Genomic DNA, 9,604 nt, shown 5'->3' on the forward strand with positions numbered 1-9,604 from the left:
CCTTAACATTTTAATAACAGAACCTTGGGAATTAGAGACAGTTATATCTCTGACAAGTAAATGCTTTTACTATTATTAAATAAGATTCACCTTATGATGATATGCCACTCCTACGTCGAGAAAAATCATGTGTAAAGCACTTCCCAAGATCACGAGCAATATCCAGGCTATGCACGCTATCACTCCTTGAAGGTCACGAAAGTTCCTAGATGAGTTTTGCTTTGTCACCTGTAAGATAAAACTTACCTGCATGTCGTAATAGCGTTTTAATCATGGTTTTGTTTCACTATTTATCATAAAATTAAATAAAATGCGTGTAAGCTTAGCTAAACATGGTAAAAGTTGCGAAGCAAATCATGATAGTAAATTGAGCCAATATTATTTTAATCATTGCAACTGCTGAAGTAGATTTGTTATGTTAGAACTTGGATGGTCAAGGCCAGAACAATAGTTAGCCACGCAATAAATCAAAGGTCTGCAATGCATTTGTTATTGCTAAATCAACAAACCAAACTATTGTTTGTACAGAACTTCTGCAAAATATCAGATAAGATATGTAATGTCGAAAGCTGTAAATTAATAGCAAGAGATGAAACCCAGGCAGCTGCAAGCTGTCACGTGTGGGGGAGCTGGGGCGGGGGGACGTCGGGGGAAGTATAAAAGAAGCAGCTATTGAACCCTGAAGGCACCACGGACACAGAGGAGGACTGGAATAGAACTACCATCAACAGAACACAGCAAGCGACTGTGCCACAGTCTCTCGGTGGGCACCGCCAGGATTTAGAGGATAAGATTGTCGACTATTATCTTGTTAGGTTTTACGTCATTGTATTGGATGTAATCCATTTAATGATATGTGTTGTGCTTATTTATAATACGCCTTTACCCAGCATGGTTTGTTGTGGTCATGGACATAAGTCTCATGTTATACACCCTCGCTGATACAATGTTATCAAACATGGATCCTGTTCATTACAACAGTGACTAAACTTCATTGGCTAAAAAAGCACTCTGGCATATCCTGAGGTCGTGATAAGCATTATCGAAATTCAAGTCTTGCTTTCATTAATCAGCATATTGTCTAATTTTTGCTGGGTTTTAATGTTAGCTCTTGTTACAATGTTATTTCCGTATTCTAAAGTCATCTCCCAATTCCAATTTTATCTCAGCAAACTATATTTTGTTTTTGCTGTTTCGAACTAAAGATAGGTTCTGCAACCGCAGAGTTTAAAACATTTCTGAGCAGCTTACACAAAAGAAAAATACTACAAATGTTGGAAACTTGATATGTTAAAAAAATGCTAGTAATACTCAGCAGGTCAGGCAGCATTTGTGGACTGAAACAGAGTTAATATATTAGGTTAACGCTTTTCCTCTCTCCACAGATGCTGCCAAAACATCTGAGTGTTTCTAGCATTTTATGATGTTATTTCTGATCGATTCATATTGTTCACGTATAGTTCCTATATTGGCTGTTCTGTCTTTGTCCCTTGTTAAAAACAATGCAAAAACGTGTCCATATTCTTATACTGGGTGGAGAAAATGCATTGCTGCTACCTGTGAGGTTTGTGCATGTGCAGATAGCAGACTGACAAGTACGGCACCAAGCAAAGAATCATTGGCTATCAGCTGTAGACTACTGCGCCACCAGCGACCTATAGTACTGGGACAGGCACTGCTTCCAGTGTGAGACAGCACTGATCAATGATATGTAATTGATCACAGCTCTATTCAGTTGGCATTGCTCCATTTTATCATGGAAAGCAGAGATGGTATAAACATAATCACTACTTAACAGGAAGAACAAGCCTTACTGTCCATTGAAGATCTGTTGGTCAGATTCCATTACTATAACCCAGTGCTCAAGCTCCCGTGCCATTAAAACTTTTGATCAGAAATTGCGGCTGGAGGCTTCACGTGGGCGGATGCCTCTGACGGAAACATTTTTGCAAAAGTACCTGGTGGTCCCGGAGGAATGAATACTTCCGCTCTGAGACCTAGATGCGTAGCCCAGCGCAGATGTCCACACATTCTATGAACATGGAGTAGTCTCGTTGATAGTAATGGTGAGTTCCGTTTGTATGGAGCTCCCATTACTTTCAGTGAGAATACCCCACAAAACACAGAAACACAACACATAAAGACAAAAATCACCTCAAACATTAAAATTAATTGAAATTGAATGTAATTAAAGGTTTTAGAAACATTTTTTTTTTGATTTTTTTTGTTGTTTTAATGGTGCAATATTTCCAGATTTCCACTATTCTATGTGATGAAGTGATTTTGACCTGACCCTTGAACTGTCTAGCTATAATTTTAAAACTATTCCCCGAATTCTCCACACCCGCAACAAAGCGAAGTTTATCTCTATCTAACCTATGAAGTCCTTTGATCATCTAAACCACTTCAGTTCGATCACAATTTATTCTGATACGCAAAAATGAATACAAGCCTTGTCTATGCAACCAGTTCCCTTAATGTGTCGCTTTAGACCCGGTATAATTCTGGTGAACTTGCTCTGGAACCCCTCAAATGAAAATATGTCATTTTTGAGGTGCAGTGCGCAGCACACAAGATGGAGCGGCGGGCTGTATGATGGCAGCACGGACCACGCTAGGGTCATCCTTGAGCTGACGCGGGAGTTTGCAGACAAAAAATGATGGCGGCCCACAGTGCTGACACCTTCCCTTTGAGGAATGCCCCGAGAGCAGCAATCCACCATACACGAATCCCACGAAGCTGGCGTTGACGTCCACTCACGCCAGCCTCGCGGTCAGCGGGGCAATTGGACAGCGGAGCATTTAGGGGCCAGCGCGGGTTGTTGAGTGGTCGCCGCACATGGCAATGACGTCATCGCTGGTTGCACGCCGGTTCGTGGCGCTAACTGCAGAGGCGGTAGCGCCCAGCCGCCTAGGTGAAAATTGTTGTGTGCTTCCGGGCAATGAAAAGGGTCAAAATCGCCTCTAAATTGTTTTTTCTAGTGAAAAGCAGTTTTGTAGAATTAAATCTGGAAACTGCTATTGTGTGATGGATTCCACGCCCCACCGCCCCCCACGCCCGCTGTGGAGTTCCGAAACAAGAAGACGTTAAACCCATCCTTCTGTTTTCTACATTGCATTGCTGAACTAATTTTTCAAACGAAGCAAACAATGTTAATGAAGGAGCCATCATCAAAATTTCGTGACGCAAATACATCAATCTTTTGAAACAATTTACAATTTATAACTGCCCTCTTATTTTTGGCATCTATATATGTTCTCGTCTGATATATGTAATTGAATGTATATAGAATTTTATCATGAGAAAAATTGTACACTTTTTCTAAATCTAGTTCGGGAAGACATTTACTTGAAAGCAGAGAGACACAATCGGATAGCAATAATGCAACAGGCATGCAAGTAGGGGGATAGCTAAAGGAATGGATAGGTATACAGGGCATGTTATATCAGAAACATTTGAACTTTAAAGAAGGAAATGAATAAAGATTAGTAGCTGTTAGTAATAACGACCCTCATTCAGAATAAAAAGATTGTGAAGAACAATTGACCTCAAAGACAATTATATATGGGTTTTTTTGACGTAAAATTGATTCAAACGAAAATACGAACAATGACGTTGGCAAAGATCTGGTCCAACGAGCCTGTCCCACAAAATTGCGATATCTTGCGTATCACAACATATAAATTCCACCCATCGGAAACCAGGTGATTTCCTGGGACAGCTGCTTAAAACCAGCGTAAATTGGGAAAGAAAACTCTGGGAAATTCTTCTCCGACACATCCAGGCGATCGAATCTAGTCCAGGAGATCACCATAGCCTTGAATTCCCCGCAGTAATAACTCTGTAATAGCTGAGCTCCGACCCAACTGGAAACAAATTCAGCTTTCATTTAAACGAACTCAGTGAGTCTGTATCCAATACATCGTCCGGCAGCTTGTTCTAGAGGTCTACTATTGGCTGGCGAAAGAACCACCTCCTGACGTCTAAGCTCGATCTAGCCCCATACAACTTAAATCTGCGCCCCCCTGGAGCTGCCAAACCTATTTAATTGAAATGAACTGAAAGCTGCAACAACATCTACTCCCTTAATTATCTTATAAACCCCAATCAGATCCCCCCTAATCTAGGCTGCTATAAAGCACGGAGTCCCAACCCATTTAGAATATCTTGCTAACCATGATGTTTTAAATCTGGAATTAGTGCAGTAGCCCTCTTCTACGTGCATTCCAGAGCCTCAAAATCGCCCACCATGTGAGGAGACCAAAACTGGACACAGCATTCCAAGTGCAGCCTGACAAATGTCGTGCACAAGGACAAAACAGCACACCCCGTATTATACTCAATTATCCAACGGATACACTGCCACAGACTATTTTCTCTAGCTGTCATGACATTGCTAATCTACCTTAAAGGATGTATGCACTATAATGCCCAAAACGCTTCCTATCTCCATCAGCTTTAATACCTTTCGCTGGAGTGTGTTTGAATGTTGAGCATTTGCATCGCCCACGTGCATAACGTGGCACTTCTCAAAATTGTGCATCATTTTCCAGTCTTCAGCCCAATCTTCCAACACATTAAGATCTGCGTGAAGTAGCCGAGTATCTTCTACAGTTCTAAGACTTGCACAGACCTTTGTGTCATCTGGAAATTTTCAAATTGTTCCCCTAAATCCAGGTCATTAATAAAAACAGAAGAACTCAACTGTCCCAAAACTGATCCCTGAGGGACACCATGGTGACCAGTCTCCAAATAGATCCAAATCCATCTATAACTATTCTTCACCCGCGACCTGCCAGCCAATTCTAATGCAAACCAAATATATTTTCACTGATACCAGAGGCTGCGACCTTGTAGAGAAGCCTGTGTGCGGTATCTTATCTAAAGCTTTGTGGAAATCTAAGAAGACAATGTCTACTGGGCTTCCCTCATGCAACAACTTTGTAACTTTTTCAAAAATGACAATTACATTTGTGAGGCATGAACTAAGTGTTATGAAGCCAGGTCGGCTGTCGATGACATGTCCGTCCTTACACATGCTTTCATATATTGCTTCCATTAGGATTTCATCATGCATCTTAGTTATTACTGATGTTAAGCTGATGGTATTATAGATACCCGGGTCTCTCTTGTCACTTTTTTTAAAAATAGGGACGACATTAGCCTCCTTTCCGTCTGTAGGAACCATTCCAGAGTGCTGTGACCTGTTAAATATACAGGCCAGGGGCTCTCACAGCACATGTCCCTTCTCCCAGGGCACCCTTGGGTGGATAGCATCTGGCCCGTTTACTCTATCTATTTTCAAGCTATTAATTCTTCCTGATACGATATGTTTATCTATGTTACTGTTACTAACAAACAAGTATTATCCTTCATTGGTATAGCAATAGCAAAGAGAATAAATGTCAATATCTTAGTTAGATATCCAAGCCAAAGTTTTCAGTATAACAGTCTGGATATATTGTAGGCTGCCTGCGAATTTCCTCTGATGGCAGTGCTCAATAACGTGCACCAGCGTCTGACTAGGAACTCCACAGTCGCATGATGGGGATGCTTTTATCTTCCATCTATGGAACAGGTGGCAGCATCTGCAACGACCTGTTCTGAGGCGGTTGATGGTTGTCCACTGTTTGCAAGGAAGATTTGATGCATCAGGTTGCACTGCAGGGTTGTCTATAAGGAATGCATTGAATATTTTGCAGTTATTCCAAGCATATTATCGTTGGCTACGATGTCTGAGGGGAGATCGCTGAAAGGCATTGGCGACTGTCCACATGGGTTTTCTAGATATGAGATGGATTGGTGATAGGTTGTTGAAGTCTGCCTGGAATGGCATGTCTTTGTCGGCGTAGTAGTTGTATTCTCAGGAAACTGCAGATTCGCTGTGTAGCTGTGGTGGTACGTTGTTTGCAAGCATGAGCAGCCAAGCTGTTGCTGTCAGTGTAATTGTACTGATGATAATTCCCATAGTGGAGTTCAGCTGAACAACAACGGATTTGACATGCGCACTTCATAGCCATGCTGGAGAGCAGTACTCCGCTGTAGAATACACCAGGGTGAGGGCTGATATACAGAGAGTTTGAGCGTATGTTCTCCATGTGGATCCGGGGAGCTTCTGGATCAAGTTGGCTCTACCCTTTAGTTTCCACCCAACATTCTGGAGACGCTGTCTACATCATAGGATGCGATCAAGCATGACTCTTAAATCGGAGGGATTTTTTGGCATGGTTTACCTCTGCGTCGCAAAAGGAGCTATTCAAAGCTTGGTTTGCTTGTTGCGTGTTGAGGTGGAATATCGAGGTGATGATTTTCTTTGCGCATTTGGGCGGAGTTGCCATCGTCAGTACTGGGCCTCCATCCTCTCCAAATCACTGGTCAGGATTTCTTCGGTGATGGACAGAGTCGTGCTTTGCATGGCCAAGCAATGTAATCAGCCTATATAAACTTGTGCGACTCTGTTTTGGGAAGATCACTGGTGTAAACGTTGAATAATATGGGTGCCAGCACAGAACCCTGTGGGAGTTCGCTGTTCAATGACTTGTATCTATTCTACTGGTCGTGACAGTACACATGGAAATGTCGGTTGCTAAGCATTAGCAATATCAAGCTCAAATTTTGGAGCATCATCTTCAAGGGTGAAGACTACTGTAAAGTACTAATTCAATATTTCTGTCAATACCGAGTGAGTCCTTTGTAACCTGTCCATGTACAACCTTCTGTGGTCCAGAACAGTTTTTGATAGTTCCCTCACTCTTCACATAACTACAAATACTCTTCCCATTACTGCCACAGTAGTCTAGAATCAATTTTTCTATTAGCCTTATGATCTAATACCATCCACCTTTTCTTTTGTTGTCCCTTGTATTCAACCCTGTTTAGTTGAGAATTAAATGTTTTTAATTTATAGAATGGTTTCTGCCTACACCTTATTTAACTGTGTACATAGCCAGCCACCTTGGCATTTTGTTACCATATGTCTTTTTTTGATTTTGGGTACAAACTTTCTGCATCGGTCTCATCAACACCGAGGAGTGTTAGCCAATTTACCCATTGAAAGTCTTCTGACATTTTGGAAAAGTTTGCTCTTCTGCAATCCGTTACAAGATGCAGGTTCTCAGTACCTATATATCTGCAAGTCAATTGGAACTGTATCTTCCTCTTCTTTCTTCGGCAATCCCCAGAGTCGTGGATAACTTGCTTCCACACTAAGATGAGCTCTCAGGTGACTAATGAGACCAATGCGGGATTTATAGACTCTGTCACAGGTGGGGCAGATGGTGGTTGCAGGGACATATGGGCGAGGTGCTTGATTTATCATATGCTCCTTCAGCTATCTGTACTTTGCTTCCATGTGCTGCCGACAAGGAGACTCAAAGTGTTCAACGCCTTCTCGGATGCATCTCCTCCACTTTAATCGGTCTTAGGCTAGGAATTACCAAGAGTCGGTGGGGATGTTACATTTTTTCAATTAAGCTTTGAGGGTGTCTTTGAAGCGCTTCTTATGTCCTCCTGGCGTTCACTTGCCGTTGTTTACCTCAGATTAGAGTGCTTGTTTCAGGGGTCTAGTATCGGGCATGTGGACAATGTGGCCGGCACATCGATGCTGATCGAGTATGGTCAATGCCTCGATGATGGCGATCTTGGCCTGAGAGAGAATGCGGATGTTGGTGTGCCAATCTTGGCAATGAATTTTCAGAATTTTTTAGCAGTGCTTTGACGTGCTTACTACACACAGTCCATGTCTCTGAAGCATATAGGAGGGCGGCTTTCACTATTGCTCTGTAGACGTTAACATTGTTGCCTTGTTTGTTTTCCTGGTTTTCGAGCAGTCTTTTCCTCAGGCGGCCGAAGGTTGGTACAAGTGTAGAATTGTCAAGCAATGCACCAGCGCTCTTTTCAATCTTTGTCGCTGCAATGCTTCATCTCACCATTAAAAATCCCCTCGCTGCAGCGGAGTTAATCTTAAATACATGCGGAAAATTGTTCAACTTTAGGCGCCTATTGTATAGATCCAAGGTTTTTCCAACCTATGTCATAGAATTACAGTGTGCAGTTGAAGCTTGTGTTTGCATTTAGGATAAGGGTTAGGTTAGTTAAAGGGGAGAAAAAGTCAACAAACCTGAGGACTGGGAGGAATTTAGAGGAGGACGAAGGGTTTAATTAAGAGGGAGAAAGTCGAGTACGAGAGGAAGCTTGCAGGGAACATAAAAACTGACTGCAAAAGCTTCTATAAATATGTGAAGAGAAAAAAATTAGTAAAGACAAACGTAGGTCCCTTTCAGTCGGATTCAGGTGGAAATATAATGAAAAAGAAAGAAATGACAGAACAATTGAAGAAATACTTCGGATTTGTCTTCACGAAGGAAGACACAAATAACCTTCCGAAAGTACTGGGGATAGTGGGTCTAGTGAGACGGAGAAACTGAAGGATATCCTTATTTGTAGTGAAATTGTGTTATGGAAATTGATGGGATTGAAGGCCGATAAATCCTCGGGGCCTGATAGTCTGCATCCCAGAATATTAAAGGAAGTGGCCTGAGAAATAGTGGATGCATTGGTGATCATTTTCCAACCCTCTATCGACTCTGGATCACTTCCTAAGGACAGGGGGTAGCTAATGTCACACCAATTTTTTTTTAAAAAGGGGGAGAGAGAAAACGGGAAGTTATAGACTGGTTAGCCTGACATCAGCAGTGGGGAAAATGTTCGATGAAAGAGCAGCGCATTTGGAAAGCAATGCCAGGATTGGTCCAAGTCAGCATGGATTTATGAAAGGGAAATCTTGCTTGACGAATCTTCTGGAATTTTTTGAGGATGCAATTAGCAGTGCGGACAATGGAGAACCACTGCATGTGATGTATTTCAACAGGCTTTTGACAAGGTCCTGCATAAGAGATATGTGTGCAAATTCAAAGCGCATGCTATTGGTGGTAATGTGGATAGAGAACTGGTTGGCAGACAGGAAGCATAGAGCCGGGTAAATGGGTCCTTTCCAGAATGGGAAGCAGTGACGAGTGCAGTGCCGCAAGGCTCAGTGCTGGGATCCCAGCTCTTTACAATATACATTAACGATTTCGATGAAGGAATTGAGTGTAATATCTCCTGGTTCGTAGATGGCACTAAACTGGTTGGTGGTGTGAGCTGTAAGGAGGACGCGAAGAGGCTGCAGGTTGACGTGGATGGGTTGGTTGCATGGGCAAATGCATGCTAGATGCAGTATAATGTGGATAAATGTGAGGTTATCCATTTGGGGGGCAAAAACACGAAGGCAGAATATTATCCAAATGGTGGCAGGGGAGGTCCAAAGAGACCTGGGTGTCATGGTTCATCAGTCATTGAAAGTGGACATGCAGGTACAGCAGGCAGTGAAGAAGGCAAATGGAAACTTGGCCTTCACAGCTAGGAGATTTGAGTATTGGAGCAGAGATGGCTTACTGCAGTTGTACAGGGCCTTAGTGAGGCCTCACCTGGAATAATGTGTTCAGTTTTGGTCTCCTAAGCTGAGGAAGGACATTCTTGCTATTGAGGAAGTGCAGCGAAGGTTCACCAGATTGATTCCAGGGATGGCTGGACTGTCATATGAGGAGAGACTGGATGAGCTGGA

The sequence above is a fragment of the Pristiophorus japonicus genome, chromosome 19, assembly GCF_044704955.1.
Source record: "Pristiophorus japonicus isolate sPriJap1 chromosome 19, sPriJap1.hap1, whole genome shotgun sequence".
In the NCBI taxonomy this organism is placed as follows: Eukaryota; Metazoa; Chordata; class Chondrichthyes; family Pristiophoridae; genus Pristiophorus; species Pristiophorus japonicus.